Below are 20,563 nucleotides of genomic sequence, written 5' to 3'. Positions count from 1 at the left end.
TCGGCTTGCAAGCATCCCCTTTTTTCCTCCAAACATAACGATGGTCATTATGGCCAAACAGTTCTATTTTTGTTTCATCAGACCAGATGACATTTCTCCAAAAAGTACGATCTTTGTCCCCATGTGCAGTTATAAACCATAGTCGGGCTTTTTTTTATGGCAGTTTTGGAGCAGTGGCTTCTTCCTTGCTGAGTAGCCTTTCAGGTTATGTCGATATAGGAATCGTTTTACTGTGGATATAGAAACTTCAGTACCTGTTTCCTCCAGCATCTTCACAAGGTCCTTTGCTGTTGTGCTGGGATTGATTTTCACCTTTCGCACCAAAGTATGTTCATCTCTAGGAACAGAACGCGTCTCCTTCCTGAGCGGTATGACGGTTGCGTCGTCCCATGGTGTTTATACTTGCGTACTATTGTTTGTACAGATGAACGTGGTATCTTCAGGCGTTTGGAAATTGCTCCCAAGGATGAACCAGACTTGTGGAGGTATACAATTTTTTTTGTGATGTCTTGGCTGATTTCTTTTGATTTTCCCATGATGTCAAGCAAAGAGGCACTGAGTTTAAAGGTAGGCCTTGAAATACATCCACAGGTACACCTCCAATTGACTCAAATTATGTCAATTAGCCTATCAGAAGCTTTGCCACATTTGTTTTGCAGTATTTAGTGTCTTGCTGTAAACAGGATGCATGTTTTGGAAAATGTGTTTTCTGTCCAGTCTTCATTCTAATCTCTCTGTCAATTGGGTTAGTATTGGGGAGTAACTACAATGTTATTGATCCATCCTCAGTTTTCTTCTACCACAGCCATTAAACTCTGCAACTGTTTTAAAGTCACCATTGGCCTCAATGTGAAATCGGTGTCCTTCCTATCCAGCAAATGAGTTAGGAAGGAGGCCTGTATCTTTGTAGTGACTGGGTGTATTGATATATTATCCAAAGTGTAATTAATAACTTCAAAGGGATATTTAATGTCTGCGACGCATTGGAAAACCTCCTTTGTTGTTCAATCTCTGTTTTGAAATTCACTGCTTGACTGAGGCACTTTACAGATGTATGTGTGGGGTACAGAGATGAGGTACAGTAGTCTGTCAAAAATCATGTTAAACACTATTATTGCACAGAAAGTGAGTCCATGCAACTTATATGTGATTTGTTAAGCACATTTTGCTCCTGAACCTATTTAGAATTGCCATAACAAAGGATTTGAATACTTATTAACTTTCTGCTTTTCTTTTTTTATTCATTTGTAAAAATTTTGAAAAACATGATTCCACTTTGACTTTATCGGGTATTGTGTGTAGGTCAGTGACAAAAAAAAAATATTTAATCCATTTTAAATTCAGGCTGTAATACAAAATGTGGAAAAAGTAAAGGGGTATGAATACTTTCTGAAGGCACTGTATCTGACTGCTACTAGGATAGTATTCTGTAGAAGACACAAGACCAAATGCATAAATAAACTAACACATATTAGTTAAAATATGGAACAGTAAATTAAAGTATATATTTCGTTTTGGATCAAGGTAGCTAGCTAGCTGATAGCAAAGGTTTTGCCTTGAGATGACGTGCAGGAGCTTGTAGGGATTTGCAGCCTTGCATGATGTCTACCTTGATGGTAATGAGTATTTTCGAATCTGAAGAGTAGAGCTGAATATATTGATAAATGTCAACTTGTCTGAGAGATTTGTACAGTTATCAAAACGTCACGCCAGGGAAAGCCTAAACGAAACACTGATCTTATTTTAAGTATTTTTTAAATCCCCTATGGGGAAACCTGGGGGGGAAAACAATTGGAAGCATTTCCGTGTTTGACCGCAAAGTTTTATGGGTATTATGACGACAAAACTGTGGTACTCTATTGTCTGAGGATGGTGCTGGAACATCTGACATAAAAAGTAACAGTTTTATGAAAAAGCTTTAATTTAAGGTTAAAATACAAGCATGTCACATGGTTGTGCAAAACACAGGGCCTTACAATTAGGCTACTGTTCCAAATGAGTCCTATTTACATTTGCATCCAAAACTAAGCATAAAATAGCAGTTTGATATCGTTCATAACTAATAAACAGTCTAACCAAAATATCCTCACAGCCAGTGGGATCAAATGCAGGAAGTTTCAGGAATAGATGTGCCTCCCAAATGGCACCCTGTTCCCTTTATAGTACATTACTTTTTATCAGTCCTCTATGGGCCCTGGTCAAAAGAACACTATATAGGGTATAACTGGATGCCATTTGGGACATAGCCCAGCTCTGCTCCAATCATCTCACTCTGTCTCTCTCACCTTCCAGCTGCCTGCTGCCTCTCTGGTGGCTGCTACCTTTCTCAGCACTCATCTTCTCGACAAGAACATTCATTCTCCCATCAGATCCAGTTATCTCACTGAGTGAATCACTGCAGTGAACCTCTCCCCACAGGCCACACACACACCCGCACACGCACTCACACACACACACTGAGGTAGTGATCACTGCTCTCTACAACTCATCACAGCCCAATGCACCAGCTAGTTCTACTTCAGCACCGATATAGACTCTCATTACTGACCAATGCTCACAACACTGCTCACTGCAGGACCTTCCCCTCCTGTAGTAACCACACTGTTAGCCGATTTTTGTAAGTTTATCAATAACTTGCTGTATTAATCAACAATATAATACTGTATGACCTGAATAATATCATAGAGTTGTTTTACAGTATTAATCATAGTGCATTGTGGGAAAATGTTATGGGCGGGGAAAGAGTCTCTGGCTCATTAACATATTTTAAGGCGTGCCTTGAAACAGGCTATATTTGTTGCACCATTGAGTGAGAATGCTGTACCTCCACAGAATATGGTAATATATTATAGTTTAGGAATTCTAGGAACCTCTACAGAGACTTATTGGCCAATTGATGCCAGTAATTTACTGTAATTCAGCATACAATACCATGTTTTTGGAGTGCCAAAAACCTTTCAAACATGTGTGGTGTTGATGTTTTTCACTCATCAACGTATGTTGTGGTGTTTTTTGTAAGAGGCTGTATTTGTTGCACCCATTAGTGAGAATGCTGTACCAATTTAAGTGTTAGTGGTTCCCTAACAATTACTTTTATATAGGAGGCAGATCAGAGTGGTAACAAGTTTTAAACCTTTAATGGAGAAGGGTTTTGACATGGTTAGCCGTGGCTCCCTGCCGAGTGTGCTAACCAAAATGAACTTCCCCCAACATCTCATCAACTGGACTGAACTCTGCAACCTAAATGTCACGAGGAATTCTGGTAAACAACACCCTCACAGACCCAGTCCCCATCAGATCCGGCGTACGCCAAGGCTGCCCCTTAGCCCCTCTGCTGTACGTAATCTACCTAGAGCCTTTCCACCAGAAGATCAGGTCAACACCAGGAATACCTGGCACCAGATGCCAAAGGCCCAAGGGGAGAGGCTCAAAGTGGTGGAGTACATGGACGACATCACCATTGTCAGCACAGATAGTCGCTCCAACGCGATGGCAACAAATGTGTTGGTTGACTACTGTGCTGCCACCGGCACCCTTCACAAGAGGAATAAGAGTGAACTGTTCCTGTCAAGGACTGGCATGAGACTCTCACCACCTCTTTCCCTGTCAAAATAGAGACCATCAAGCTGCTGTGGGTCACCTTCCAGATGGATCAAGATGGCTCCGTCAGCTGGGAGGAGACCATCCGCCACTTGAAAGGGAGTGTGTGAAGGGAGTGCACGATCCCTCACAATGACGGATAAGGTCCTGGTCCTGAAGGCAATCGTTCTCCCCATTGTCCAGTACCTAGGCAGAGTGCTTCCCCCAGACATAGTGACCAGCAAGAAGATTGAACGCACCTCAGGATGGCATTTTGAAACGCTCAGTTATCGGCCTTAGATATATCCGTCTGTAATTTAATTCGATATAGGTGTTAGAAACATCATAACGAAGTTATTTTAAACCGAGTTATATCAGTTTATGCGAGTATATTGCGATTTTCGGAATTTCCTTAGTATTGCGTTTTGAACATTTGGGCATGTCTGCGCCACATAGCTATTGTTAGCTGCTAGTTCCAAAGTTGAAGAGGACGTTTTACAACCGAGCAACGATTCTTTTGGACAAAGGACAACTTGCCCAAGATTCTGATGGAAGCTCGTCCAAAAGTAAGAGCTATTTATGATGTTATTCCGTATTTATGTGGAAAAATGTAAAAGGATTTGTCCGCCATTATTGCGGCACTGGTCTGGCTGTAACGCACACTGTATGTCTAGTAACTAGACATAATAACTAATGCATCTTTCATTTGCTGTCCAACCTGTATTTTTTTGTCAAGTTTACGATTATTTATCGATTAGATTAGGTGCCTCTCCAAGATGGCGCTGGCCAGAATGCATGAAATGCTGCTACTGATCACATTGTATAACCACGATTTGTGCTGCTAAATATGCACATTTTCGAACAAAACCTATATGCATTATGTAATATGATGTTACAGGACTGTCATCTGATGAAGTTTATCAAGGTTAGTCCAATTATATATCTTTTGCTGGATTGTTACGATCGCTAACATTTGCTGCTGGTAAATGCGGTTGTGTTTCTGGCTATTGTGGTAAGCTAATATAATGCTATATTGTGTTTTCGCTGTAAAACACTTAAAAAATCTGACATATTGGCTGGATTCACAAGATGTTGGGCTTTCATTTGCTGTACGCTGTGTATTTTTCAGAAATTATTTATGATGAGTAATTAGGTATTTGACGTTGGTCTCTGTAATTATTCTGGCTGCTTCGGGACTATTTCAGATTGCAGCTGCAATGTAGAACTGTGATTTATACCTGAAATATGCACATTTTTCTAAAAGAACATATGCTATACAATAAATATGTTATCAGACTGTCATCTGATGAAGTTGTTTCTTGGTTAGTGGCTATTTATATCTTTATTTGGTCGAATTTGTGATAGCTACTGATGGAGTAAAAAACTGGTGGAGTAAAAAAAGTGGTGTCTTTTGCTAACGTGGTTAGCTAATAGATTTACATATTGTGTCTTCCCTGTAAAACATTTTAAAAATCAGAAATGATGGCTGGATTCACAAGATGTGTATCTTTCATCTGGTGTCTTGGACTTGTGATTTAATGATATTTAGATGCTAGTATTTACTTGTGACGCTATGCTAGGCTATGCTAGTCAGCTTTTTTACTGATGGGGGTGCTCCCGGATCCGGGTTTGGGAGGAATTAGAGGTTAATTGGAAAAAATAAAATGTGATTTTTTCAAATTCAAAACATAGGTATATATTTTACTGGTGCACAAAATGAACCGTGCATCAACATCAACACCGTGTGTTCAAAGAACAAAATCATCAAAACATGATTTTCACACAAAAACAAAAACATAATAATGAATATTTACTGCAAATCAGTGTGACTTCTGCTGTTGCCTTTCAGAGACCAGTTCAGAAATGCACGGCTTCAGCTTGGCAAGTGCCACTCTCATGTCATTTTCGCAACAAAGTCTGTTCCTTTTCTTCGTTTTTATGTCCAGCAGCCTCAAAGGATTGCTCGCAAAGATATCTTGTAACAAACGGTATGAAAATCTCCAGAGCTTTCTTAGCAATAACAGGGTACGTTACCATTTGTTGACACCAATACGTTGAAAGCGTTGTTGTTCTGAAGAGTTGCTGTTGAACCTGGCTCTGCTGAATTTCAATGATTTCATCGATGTATTCATCATTGACATCTGTTGTCTCAACACTAAACGTGAACGGCTGTCTCACCCATGCTGGATATGACTCTCTTGTAGGGAAGTATCCGTCGAGAGACTTTGCAAGCTCATCTAAGTGCGTGGCAATTGCTTGCTTCAGTTCCGCGGGTACAGAAATGTCTCCGATTCCAGATACATCTTCGATCTTACTTACACAGTCGTCCAGCAGGGGAAAGTTTGCGAAGTTATCGTTCTCTGTTCGTCGTTTCCATAACGGTAGCTTTTTTTGAAAAGCCTTCAGGTTTTCCTCCGCTTCGATGATGTTGACTCCACCGCCCTGCATCTTTTGATTGAGAGCTGCGAAGATATCAGCCATGTACGCTAAAATAAGAATGAACTCAGAATTTTTGAAGCAATCTGCATGACAATGTTGGTGCTCTTGCAAAAACAGGGCTAATTCCACACGCACGGCAAAAACACGATTCAGCACCTGTCCCCGGGATAACCACCGAATGTTAGAATGGTACAGAAGTACCTCGAATTCAGAGCCCATTTCTTTACACAGCTCACTGAAGATGCGGTGCCTCAGAGCACTAGTTCGCACATAGTTCACGCATTCCACTACAATTTTTAATACTTCTGCCAGTTTTGGAGGCAAGGTTTTTGTTGCCAACGCATGCCTGTGCAGAATACAATGCGTAACAATGATGTGTGGTGCATCGGCTTTCACTAGCGCACCAAAACCAGACTTTCTTCCCAGCATGACTGGAGCTCCGTCCGAACAAACTGCAGAAACCATATCCCACGAAAGATTGTTGTCTTTGAAGAAGTTATCCACAAGTTTCTTCACATCGGCTGCCTTAGTTGTTGTTGTAAGAGGATTACAAAATAAAAAATCTTCCTTTATCACGTCGTCTTTCACATAGCGCACGAATACAGCAAGCTGGCTTAGATTGGAAACGTCTGTGGTCTCGTCGAGTTGAAGGCTGAATTTTGCCGGGCTTGAAATCAGATCTGCAACTCCTTAAGCCAAGATGTCTTTGCTCATGTCCTCTATTCTGTCGCTGATGGTGTCATTTGAAAGAGGAATTTGGGATAACTTAACTTCAGCCTCTTTTCCCAGCATGATATTCGCCATCTTCAACACAGCTGGTTTTATGAGTGTTTCACAAATGGTGTGTGGTTTGCCCTGCTTTGCGATCAGGTAAACAACTTCGTACGATGCTGTGAGGATCGGTTTGTTGATGGGTACAAAGCCGAGAACAGGCAGAGTAGCCTTTTCATCGAATCTGGCTCTCTTCACCTTGAATTCAGCGAGCGTTGTGTTCTTGTATTTTCCATCTCCATGCAGCTTAAGGAAGTGTTCTCTTAGTTTTGCCGGTGCTAGACTAGAATTGCTCAACTTGGCATTGCAAATCATGCAGTTAGGACGCTGACTCCCATCACGTTCCGTTATACATGTGAATCCATATTGTACATATTCGTCCGACCACTTTCTTTTTTTGCTTTCACTAGCACAGCACAGATAGGCCAAGCGATGTAGCGTGATCACCTGCAGCCAATGATGGCCAAGCGGGGCGTGTCATCACGAATCATATGAGTCGGATGTGTGTCTTGACCTCCGCCGAACCCCTGAGACTGACTCACCGAACCCCTGGGGTTCGATCGAACCCAGGTTAAGAACCACTGGTTTAGTGTGAGCAACACTACGTTGGCAAGATTTTTTTAAACGACAGGAAAGATGGTTGCTTAATATGAGAGGCTCAGAAATGTTTGGCTTTTGGAAATCGAATATTGAACGGCTTGACGGACTGATTCTCCCAATTCTTTTGTTTTTGATTGATTGCTTTTGTTTTTGATTTTCTTTGATTAGATGGCCATTTGGTTTACCTAATTTGAATTAATTATTTATTATTAGAATATTTTGCATTTTGCATTTTAAATTAATGATGATTAAATTTGACATTTTACCTGTAAAGAATTTTGAAAAAAACTAATAAAATGACCTCAAACCTTAAATGGTTTAGCCATGGCCTTTTGATCTGTTTTTCCCTATAGTCACTGTCAGTTTAGAAGCATATCAACATATGTGAAAATTGCGCATTTCAATGTTTTGTAGTAAAAAAGAAAAAGAGGAAGATTAGTATTTTCAATGACATCATGTAACGACTTTACTCTTCTTCTGACGAGGAGTAAGAGATATCGGACCAATTTGCAGCGTGGTAAGTGTCCATTTTAATATGTAAAACTGAACACTACAAAAATACAAAATAACAAAGTGAAAGAACAAACGAAAATCGAAACAGTCCCGTATGGTACAGACACAGGAAACAACCACCCACAAAACACAATAGACAACAGGCTACCTAAATATGGCTCCCAATCAGACGACTGACACCTATCTCTGATTGAGAACCATACTAGGCCAAACACATAGAAATAGAACAACAGAACAAAACATAGAAAAAACATAGAATGCCCACCCCAACTCACGCCCTGACCAAACTAAAATAAAGACATAAAAAAGGAACTAAGGTCAGAACGTGACAAATCATTGGTGTGCATTGTGTGATTTTAACCAATTCTGAGTAGGCATTGCCTACTAATTGTCTACTAATTATTTAATTACTACAAAACTTGCTAACCCAAGTGAAAAAATTCATATTTTAATATATTGCAAGTATACTAAAGTATACTTAATTTAACGATGGATAGAATTTGAATAATATACTTCAAATATGAGATGTTATTTTCTAGTATGTCTTAAGTATACTATATATTCACTATCATGAAACTTAAACACACTCATTAAAACTGTACTTCAATTTCCAACGCTTTAATTGTAATTGAGTATATTCATTCAAAATACACTTAGAGTTGTTTTTAAGTTGAAGCATTGATTTTTTTAATGAAACTCTGCTTGTGCGTGATCAAGTACACAATAAGTATACAGTGCCTTGCAAAAGTCTTCATACCCCTTGTATTTCTTCACATTTTATGTAAGATAAATAATTTTTAAAAATGAAAAATAAATAAAATAGTCATTGCATACGTATTCAGCCCCTTTGTTTAGGCAAGCCTAAATTAGTGTAGGATTAAAATGTGGCTAAACAAATCACAGAATATCTTACATGATGTGAAATAATAGGGGTTGACCTGATTTTTTTATGACTAACCCTTCATCTGTCACTCATACATACAACATCTGTAAGGTCCCTCAGTCAAGTATTGAATTTCAAGCACAGATTCAACAACAAAGACCAGGGAGCCTTTCAGTGATTGGTAGATCAGTAACAATATCAAATCAGACATTGAATATCTCTTTAAGCATGGTCAACTTAATTAATTATGCTGTGGATGATGTATTAAATCACCCAGACACATCAAAGATACAGTCGTCCTTCTGAACTGATCTGCAGGACAGGAATGGAACTGCTCAGGGATGTTAACATACGGCCATTGGTGATGGCTGTGTTCGGAGAAAACTGAGGAAGGATCAACAACATTGTAGTGACTCCACAATAATGATTTAAATGACAGAGTGAAAAGAATAATACAAATATACAGAATAGATATCCAAAACATACATCTTGTATGCAACAAGACACTGAAGTAATACAGCACAAAAAAAACACATTTTGGCCTGAATGCAAAGCCTTATATTTAGGGTAAATTCAACACAAACATCACTGAGTAACTGACACCTTATTTTCAACCATGGTGGTGGCTGCATCATGGTATGAGTATGCTTGGCATCTGTAAATACTGGGGAGTTTTTCAGGATAAAAATAAATGGGATGGAGCTAAGCACAGGCAAAGTACTAGAGGAAAACCTGCTTCAGTCGGCTTTACAACAGACACTGGGAGAGGAATTCACCTTTCAGCAGGACACTAACCTATAACACAAGGCAAAATCTACACTGGAGTGGCTTACCAGGAACACAGTGAATGTTCCTGAGTGGCCAAGTTACAGTTCTGAATTAAATCTGCTTTAAAATCTATGGCAAGACCTGAACATTGCTCTCTAGCCATGATCCCCAACATCTTGACAGGGCTTTAAGAATTATAAAAATAATTAAATACTAATATTGCACAATCCAGGTGTGTAAAGCTCTTCGAGAATTACCCCAAGAAGACTCACCATTGTAATCGCTCCCAAGCATGTATTGTCTTAGGGAGTTGAAGACTTTTGCAATGCATATATTTGATTAATTTAATTTATAAAAATCTTTAAAAAAGAACTAATAAAAAACGTTCACTATGACTTTTGTGTAGATTGTCGACAATTTTTTTTACAATTAAATCAATTTTAATCCCACCTTGTAATAATAAAATCCAAGGGGTATGAAGACCTTTCCAAAAGGCATTGTAGTTTCAGTGCCAATAATGAGTTTTGAACTAAAGTACTTTCTGAATTCCTGTTCAGAAGATTGCAGAGAAAGTTGACAATGATAACGATTGTTTATTCCACATGAGAAAGCATGCACAGCTGAGGAACATGCTTCCTGGGAGTATACTTTTTCATATCGCAAGAAAATATACTTAAGTGTACTTTCAAAAAGTATATTTAACCAAAATGTCCACAAAATATATGTGTATATTACCCAGCATCTTTTTCTGCAGTTGAAGTTTTGATTTATACTATGATATTGTTCCTCATATTTAGCTTATTCAAATGTTTTGATGTTCATTTTCAAACTGAATAACGTTGTACTTTTAATTACACATTAAATATTACACATTTTATTGAAATGTTAATTTATCACTGTAATGGGAACAACTAAAGTGTGAAATGCCACTGGTGCACAGCTCCTTCAACTTTTTGCTCCAGCCATAACTGTTTGGAAAAAGCATTTTATCATTGGCTGAGATAATGCCTTGGTCAATTAAGATAAGCTTCACATAGCTAATTAAAAAGGTTATTGAGTAGAAGTTTGCTTGAAAAATAAAATAATCCCAATTTGAGCACTGTTTTACTATATTAATAATTAGAAAAATATACATAAAAATACACTTAAGGTGTATTCAAAGTATATTTATTTTTTCTCTTTAATTTACATTACAGTAAAAATGGGGGTACCGTAAAAGAGATTACCGTAAAATGGACTACAGTAGCTATACTGTAAAACTAATTACAGTAAGTAACTGGCCAATTGCTGCCAGTAAGTTACTGCAAATTTGACATGAAATGTTTTACAGTGCATATCAGAGAAAGGTAGATGGAGATGGAGGTCACTTTTCTCCAGACTCTCTGAACATTGAATTATGCAGTCGGTGGGGAGCAACCTGTCTGCACTGAATCCTACAGACAAATGGATCACTAGTCACTTTAATAATGGCACTTTAATAATGTGTACATATCTTGCATCACTCATCTCATATGTATATATTGTATTTTATACCATCTATTGCATCTTGCCTATGCCGCTCTGTCATTGCTCATCCATATATATTATGTATATATTCTTATTCCATTCCTTTACTTAGATTTGTGTGTATTAGGTAGTTGTGGAATTGTTGGATTACATGTTAGATATTGCTGCACTGTCAGAACTAGAAGCACAAGCATTTTGCGACACTCGCAATAACGTCTGCTAACCATGTGTACGTGACCAATAAAATTATATTTGATTATATTTGACATCGAACCATATATGTGCGTTTTGAATAAAATTAGATAGACTGGTTTGAAGACTTGACAGGTACTGTTTAAGTCTGCTTCACAAATGGCACCAAATTCACTTTATATCAAAAGTTGTGCACTATTTAGGGAATAGGGTGCCATTTGGGATGCATCCTAAGTCGTATTGATTAGAGAAACAAACAAAATCTCTCCCTGCCAGAGTATCAACTCTACCCAGACGTTTAAAACCTCCCTGTAAATAGCTACATCCCAAAACTGCCTTAATAGAGGATGGTTGTCATACCACTAGGTTTCATGCCAGATGGTGTTAACTCTACTGCAACCAAGGTAATGAGGTAATGGTCGTTAACCTTCTTCTGATCTTGTTAAGGAATTCTGGGTATTGGCCCTGGTCAAAAGTAGTGCACTATAAAGGGAATAGAGTGCCAACTGAGACGCACACCTCTGTGTACAACATTGATATGTAATGATACACTTTCAGATGGTCATCAACAAACCTTCCCTGGTTGAGGACAGAAGGGCTGCTGCCTGCTATGGGCTTTTTTTTCAGTTGAACTTTGCCCTCAGTCTGCAGTACCCTCTTTCTTGAGTGTGATGGCAGTCATTCCAGATTTTCCAAATAATTTCTGAATAGCCTCAAAACATTCAGAGCCATACCTTTAAAAAAAAAAGATGTTTACTTTCCTGTTTTGCATGTTGATTTGGCATTAATACGTGTCACATATCAGTTTGCAAACAATGTAAAAAAAATATATATCATTGAGTTAATAAAGCCGCATTCAAACATGGTCTCTTTTTTGTTTTCTTGAGTGAGGCAGCTCCAAAACGCAGGCGTTTCAGCCTAGCTCAGTGCTTTCTGTGGTGGTGGGGCAAGCCAGCAGAAAATACAGAGCGTTGCGCCGTGATTGGCTCAGTATTCTGTCACTCATGGTGACACTACGTCACCGACAAGTTTAAGGGTAGAGCTAAAATATATATTTTTTTAAATCAAGCCCCTTGGGAGCTGCCATAGAGTTACATTAGAAGTGCCCATCCAAGAAGGCTCAAGGTCATTGGCCACAGATAAAATGACATCAAATCACATTATATCTACAGTAGCTTTGATTGGACTGTCAACTTCATACTTTCAAAATCTTAGCTAGCAGTCATCACCATGAATCAAGTCGACAATCTACTGGCAAATCCTTTTTAATCCTTGTCATATGAAGAGAAATAATGAAGAGAAATTATAGATAAAACGTAACGGTGCACATCGGCCATTGGATATAAACATAACACAACAAGTTGGAAATCAAATTCAACAATGAGTGGTTTGGAAGGAATCAGTGACCATATTTGTTAAAGCAAGTCAATGAGGCTGAAGGAACTGTTTTGCTGCCAGACAAGGCTCCGCTGATAGCCAGGTGTAGCAGTGGTAACGTGTTGGGAGTCTGCTGTTGGGACAACTTTTGTGGGCCCTAACAGTTTATGGGCACTGTTTGTCACTGTTATAGTGCAAATTAACATATTGTTTAGTGTTGTGTAGTGGCTTTGCTGGCATGCATCCCACATTCTTTTTTTGTTGGCCCCTCCAAGATGTACATGCTAAAATCACCACTGTGTGACAGCACAATATAGTGACATATTCTGAGAAACATTGCATGGGTTAAAGCAACTTCATTCATTCCACTTTCCGCTGAAAATAGCAATTTAGATAAAAGCAATTATTCTTCAGTTTATCTTTTCAATCTGGGTTTTATTTACAGTTATTTAATCAGGGGAGCCCAATTGAGACCAGTGTCTCCTTTACAATGGTGCCCTGAGGACACAAATTTGATAAATATAAGTTACTAATGATGTATTCATTTTGAGAATCAAATTGTATTGTATATACAGTACAAAATAACGATTACATGCAATGTAATAAAATGTCCTCATGTGACAGTACAAAACTTTCAATAGTGAATTCGAAAAGGAAGGAAATGGTATAAAAGCAATACCATGGAACAAATAGCTTTTAACATGCACTTATATACATGCACGTATATACATGCACGTTTATACATGCACTTATATACATGCACATGCACTTATATAGACAGGTGTGTACCTTTCCAAATCATCGCAAATCAATTGAATTTACCACAGGTGGACTGAAATCAAGTTGTATAAACATCTCAAGGATGATCAATGGAAACAAGATGCACCTGAGCTACATTTTCGAGTCTCATAGCAAAGGGTCTGAATACTTATGTAAATAAGATATTTTAGTTTTTTTTTATATAAATTAGCAAAAATGTCTAAAAACATGTTTTTGCATTGTCATTATAAGGTTTTGTGTGTAGATTGATGAGGGGGAAAAATATTTTATCATTCATAGAATAAGGCTGTAACGTAACAAAATGTGGAAAAAGTCAAGTGGTCTGAATAACTTCTGAATGCACTGTATGTTGCATCCTGTCATATAATTCCAGAAATCCAATATTATGAATGGAAAGAAAGGTATTAAATATAGGTAATTTTTTTTACTCATGATACCCCGATGAACAGTAAAAAATAAAGTACAATTCAACATCATAATTTGTGTTGAACCTACTTTTTACAATACTTTGGTGAAGTCAATTATTGTGCCTCTGCCAGGAGAATGTTATTACATTTCATACAGTATATATACCACATCCATGAGGGTAACATTAAAGTCCTTCTTCCTCCATCCACCGAACAGTGAAAAGGTCTAACTTATTTCTGACAGGAAACTATGGGACACACAGCAGCAGAGTAGGCCTGTACCTGGGTGGGCTCACTCTCTTCTCTCTCTTTCTCTCGCTCTCTCACTCTCTCTCTGCAAAAACAGAATTTAAAGTCCCCTGATCTGTCCTTGAGGTCACAGCAGGAACACTGTCACAGGGATCCGAAATGGCACCCTAGTCCTTATTTAGTGTACAACTTTTGACCAGAGGGAATACACTGCCATTTGAGACGCACAGAGAACGTGAGTGGGACACTAAGCTGTCAACGGTAAACCTGAAAAATAGCATGACAGTCGTTTGAGGCTGGTTACATGTCTAGTCAAAAGACAACAGCACACATCACAATGGCATACACGACAGGGACTGAACGTGCTTTTAGGAACAGCGAGAGAGAGGAAAAGGTGGGAGGAGCGGGAGAGAGACGGAGAGGGAGGGAGGGAGATTAGTTTAGTGCTGGAAATAAAGACAACTCGAGGTTTGTGACTAGTTTCCAGATATACATGTGGCAAGTTCAAGTTCATGTTCATGCAACAGGTGGTTCACGCACATTTGCTGTTTCCTCAATAGAAGAACAAGGAGGAACTAGAACTAAAGAGAACCACGGAAAACCAGAACCAGGCATGATGGTGGAGACAGGCCATAATTGTTGCATGCTTGTTATGTACACTCTTAGAACTAACAGAGCCTGGAAGAACCTATTGTGGTTCTAAAAATTGCCACGCATGTGGAACCATTCCAGTTCAAAAAGGTTCCTTGAGAAACTCCTTTGAAAAGGATCTTTGAGGAACCCCTGTGTAAAGGATCAAACCAGAACTATTTTGTGATGGGAGGCGTTCAATTTTGAACTGCTTTAATAATATTACTGAAACAAAATATAAATGCAAACATGTAAAGTGTTAGTCTCATGTTTCATGACCTAAAATAAAAGATCCCAGAAATGTTTCATATGCACAAAAAAGCTTATTTCTCCCTAATGTTGTGCTAAAATGTGTTTACATCCCTGTTAGTAAGCGTTGGTCCTTTGTCAAGATAATCCATCCACCTGAGAGGTGTGGCATATCAAGAAGCTGATTAAACAGCATGATCATTACACAGGTGCACCTTGTGGTGGGGACAATAAAAGGTCACTCTAAAATGGGCAGTTTTGTCACACAACACAATGCCACAAATCTTTCACGTTTTGAGGAAGCTTGCAATTGGCATGCTGACTACAGGAATGTCCACCAGAGCTGTTGCCAGAGAATTTAATGTTAATTTCTCTACCATAAGACACCACCAACGTCATTTTAGAGAATGTGACAGTATGTCCAACCAGCCTCACAACCACAAACCATGTGTAACCACGCCAGCCCAGGATCTCCACATCCGGCTTCTTCACCTGGTGGATCGTCTGATGAAACTGAGAGGTATTTCTGTCTGTAATAAAGCCCTTTTGTTGGGAAAAAAATCATTCTTATTGGCTGGGCCTGGCTCCCCAGTGGGTGGACCTGGCACCCAAGTGGGTAGGCCCAAGCCCTCCCAGGCCAATCTATGGCTGCGCCCCTGAACAGTCTATGAAATCCGTAGATTAGAGCCTAATGAAGTTTTTTAAATTAATTGATTACCTTATATGAATTGTAAATTAGTAACATTTTTGAAATTGTTGCATGTTATGTTTATATTTTTGTTCAGTACAGTGAGGGAAAAAAGTATTTGATCCCCTGCTGATTTTGTACGTTTGCCCACTGACAAAGAAATTATCAGTCTATAATTTTAATGGTAGGTTTATTTGAACAGTGAGAGACAGAATAACAACAAAAATATCCAGAAAAATGCATGTCAAAAATGTTATAAATTGATTTGCATTTTAATGAGGGAAATAAGTATTTGACCCCTTCTCAATCAAAAAGATTTCTGGCTCCCAGGTGTCTTTCATACAGGTAACGAACGGAGATTAGGAGCACACTCTTAAAGGGAGTGCTCCTAATCTCAGTTTCTTACCTGTATAAAAGATACCTGTCCACAGAAGCAATCAATCAATCAGATTCCAAACTCTCCACCATGGCCAAGACCAAAGAGCTCTCCAAGGATGTCAGGGACAAGATTGTAGACCTACACAAGGCTGGAATGGGCTACAAGACCATCGCCAAGCAGCTTGGTGAGAAGGTGACAACAGTTTCTGTGATTATTCGCAAATGGAAGAAACACAAAAGAACTGTCAATCTCCCTCAACCTGGGGCTCCATGCAAGATCTCACCTCGTGGAGTTGCAATGATCATGAGAACGGTGAGGAATCAGCCCAGAACTACACAGGAGGATCTTGTCAATGATCTCAAGGCAGCTGGGACCATAGTCATCAAGAAAACAATTGGTAACACACTATGCCGTGAAGGACTGAAATCCTGCAGCGCCCGCAAGGTCCCCCTGCTCAAGAAAGCACATATACATGCCCGTCTGAAGTTTGCCAATGAACATCTGAATGATTCAGAGGACAACTGGGTGAACGTGTTGTGGTCAGATGAGACCAAAATGGAGTTCTTTGGCATCAACCCAACTTGCCGTGTTTGGAGGAGGAGGAATGCTGCCTATGACCCCAAGAAACCATCCCCACCGTCAAACATGGAGGTGGAAACATTATGCTTTGGGGGTGTTTTTCTGCTAAAGGGACAGGACAACTTCACCGCATCAAAGGGACGATGGACGGGGCCATGTACCGTCAAATCTTGGGTGAAAACCTCCTTCCCTCAGCCAGGGTATTGAAAATGGGTCGTGGATGGGTATTCCAGCATGACAATGACCCAAAACACACGGCCAAGGCAACAAAGGAGTGGCTCAAGAAGAAGCACATTAAGGTCCTGGAGTGGCCTAGCCAGTCTCCAGACCTTAATCCCATAGAAAATCTGTGGAGGGAGCTGAAGGTTCGAGTTGCCAAACGTCAGCCTCGAAACCTTAATGACTTGAAGAAGATCTGCAAAGAGGAGTGGGACAAAATCCCTCCTGAGATGTGTGCAAACCTGGTGGCCAACTACAAGAAACATCTGACCTCTGTGATTGCCAACAAGGGTTTTGCCACCAAGTACTAAGTCATGTTTTGCAGAGGGGTCAAATACTTATTTCCCTCATTAAAATGCAAATCAATTCATAACATTTTTGACATGCGTTTTTCTGGATTTTTTTGTTGATATTCTGTCTCTCACTGTTCAAATAAACCTACCATTAAAATTATAGACTGATCATTTCTTTGTCAGTGGGCAAACGTACAAAATCAGCAGGGGATCAAATACTTTTTTCCCTCACTGTATATATTGGGTAGAAAAATGTACCATTATACTAGATTATAGAGGCATGTACCGAAAGGAACCGACCAGTATGATGAGAGTTCCTATGCGTACCTCTAAAGGTACCTTATGTGTACCTTTGACCTTTTTGTACTCCAGGGAACAACCCTGTAACCTATCTGTACCCTAATTTTAAGAGTGTGCAGATATATGTTCTTGGTAATAAGATGTACATAATGCCACTGCTGATACATTAATGCACTTCCGCCCAAAAGTTTCCAAGTTAAAATCCCCAAAGTATTTATGCACACTTTACATCAAGTGCCCCTGCGCATTGGTGTTGTCAGATAATCAATTATTGACTTGATTCTGTGCAACTTTTAGCAAAGCGCAGAAATGTATTCTTGCCATTTAAATATAAGGCCAATCTCTGTCATGCCCACCGACCTGGTGGTGTAACAGGAAATTCAAGTCATTAGCAACCAAGAGGTTGTGAGTTCAAATCCCAAGTGAGAAATAGTCTCAAGCATTCAGCAGCGTACTGTCATTTTAGAGCAATATCACCTTCATTTAGCTGTTCAAATTGTGTATCTTGTTGTTGTTTACCTTACTTTCACTGAAACCAGTAGCCTGTAGTGTACGGTAAGATTATAGGAACTTTTTAACATTGCATTTCATGGCATAAAAGAAAAACATGGTGGACAGGAAAATAACAAGATAGTTCTTTCACAACAGTAAATATCCCTTCCTGATATGCCCCAGACAAACCCCTCCATAACTTTTTGGGGTTTATGCTGGTCCAGCATGGTCAAGCTGGTCTGCAAAACCATACCCATCATTTTCATATTTCTCAGCATGTTCTATTGCAGTTAGATTTTTTGGAATTGTTTGTGTCAATATCTATGTTTGATTAATTAATCAATTCCTTTCTGTTATGCAACACAAAGATGAATAACATACATTTTTCTAAACGAATCAAATGTGTTACTTGGATTTATTGCACACTGAAATGGTTGTTCCATTTTGATGGTTTAGGCAGTCTCATTAATACATTTTCTAAACCTGGCAGGCATTCTGAATGCAGATTATGTGTGAATGAAAGTTACAATTGTTGGATATCCCCACCCAGGCTGGATTCCAATAGGAATACATTTGCAAGCCAGTATAATGTGATGTGTTGCTAGTTTTGCAGGTGACCATTATATGCTCGTCACCAGTGCTCAAAACACAGCTTAGGCTGGTCACCAGCGAAAACACATCGATGTCTGGTCACCAATGAAGGCTGGTCATCAGTGAAAGCACAACGAAGGTTGGTCACCAGTCTATGCTGGTCTATGCATTTGTTTTCAAGAAGGGTCACCAGGCAGGCCAAAACTCCATCCCAGCAACAAAAAAAAGATATTTCAGGCAGTCTTTTCAAACAGATCTTACTCTAAAAGGGCATTAACATAATTTTCACAATTTCACAGTATTTATTCCAACATCAAAGTGTAGAAATATATATAAAACATAGGAAAATCATTCACGTTTTTGACTGCACTGGTCCTTTAAATATTCAGTGATTGCTCACATAACGAGCCTACTAATGACCAAGAAGATAATTCACTTTTACAGTTTTTGACAATTGCTTACACATGATTTCTGAAACTATGGCTCATTTTCTCTAAACTCTACACACAAAACCCCAAAACACACACACAACATGCAAAACGTCCCACATCTCTTGCAAAACCAAACACTTCATTCAAAACTATTTTAACTCTTCTCAAAGTTGTGTTTTTGCATCAAAACTCTACACACAAACCATCAAATGATTAGCTCTATACACGCCAACTACACACGGATGTGACGAATGTAAAACACTACTATCTTGTGTCTTTTGCATGTTCAGTGTGCAGTGGAGTCCACGGCAGTTTGTCATAGCACTCACACATACATGTATGTGCACAAATATATACAGTATGTATCCATATGCAGTATATATTTACACTGTAAACAGAAATGCAAGGGGGGGGGAATTAAATGTATTTCTTTCACAAAACATTGTATTTTCATCCAGACTTCAGGATGAACAGTAACAGACAAAACAAATACAGTAGAAGATAAACAAATACGCTTGTCCTCCTCCTCCTTGTCCACCTTACTCTCACTCCTCTTCCTCTAACTCTCTCTCCAAAATTGGCCTCCATTGTTGTCCAAACCAAGAAAGCCAACCTGAAGCCTATTTATAGTGCTCAAGCTCTGATTTCTAAGTGAAGAAATTAGCTATAAGTGTTTTCACATGTCAGCACTGGGTGTAGGTAATCGGTAAATGATTGTGGCAGTTTGGATTTGGATTGGCAGTGTTTTCCAAAAGAAAACACGAGACCTGTTCGTTTTGAACGATGTGTCTAATGTAGAGAACTGTGTTTAGTGTTTTGCAAAAAGTGTGTTTTACAATTGCAAACTGAGTGTAAAGCTGATAATGTGCTTGCAGTCTTGCAGACTTGGTCTGAAGATTAGGTACATGAGTTAATGGTTTCACTGAGTGTGCCTCAAGCACCACTTCTAGTGTGTAAGCGATTGTAAAAAACTGTAAACCACAAGACTCCCTCCCCAGTCCCCACCCACCCACACAGTGCCTTACTCTCCCCTCCTAATGTCAGCCCTAGGTCAACCGTCAACCCCTTTGCATGTGATGTTTGATTGTGTGTCCAGATGACTGCAGCCAGACAGTCTGTTGCCTGCCTTGCTGGAGCGTTGCTCGGGGCGTTTTCAGGGTGAGGGAGTCCATGGTTGATGAATCAAACTGAACGGGTGGTCGTTCTGGTGGTTCTGTCATGGGAACAGCTGTAAAATACATCTGCCGATTAGTCCGCAATGGTAGAGTGATGCTGCCATGCGTGGCTTCATGGTTCACCTGCTGTTGTGGCCGGTTCGCTTGGAGGCTCTGAGGCAGAGCAGCTCGTCTAGCAACCCAGCAGGTAGATGGAGCATCTACGGCTGTCTTTATGCACTGATATACAATATTATGTCAGAATATCTACAGTGCCTTCAGAAAGTATTCATAACCCTTGACTTATTCCACATTTTGTTGTGTTACAGCCTGAATTCAAAATGTATTAAATATATATTTTTCTCACCCATCTACACACGATACCCCATAATGACAAAGTGAAACCATGTTTTTAGAAATTGTAGCAAATTTATTGAAAATAAAATACAGAAATATCTAATTGACAGAGGTATTCACACCCCTGAGTCAATACT

Source organism: Salvelinus alpinus, chromosome 6 (genome assembly GCF_045679555.1).
Source record: "Salvelinus alpinus chromosome 6, SLU_Salpinus.1, whole genome shotgun sequence".
In the NCBI taxonomy this organism is placed as follows: domain Eukaryota; kingdom Metazoa; phylum Chordata; class Actinopteri; order Salmoniformes; family Salmonidae; genus Salvelinus; species Salvelinus alpinus.
This window is presented reverse-complemented; position numbering follows the sequence as displayed.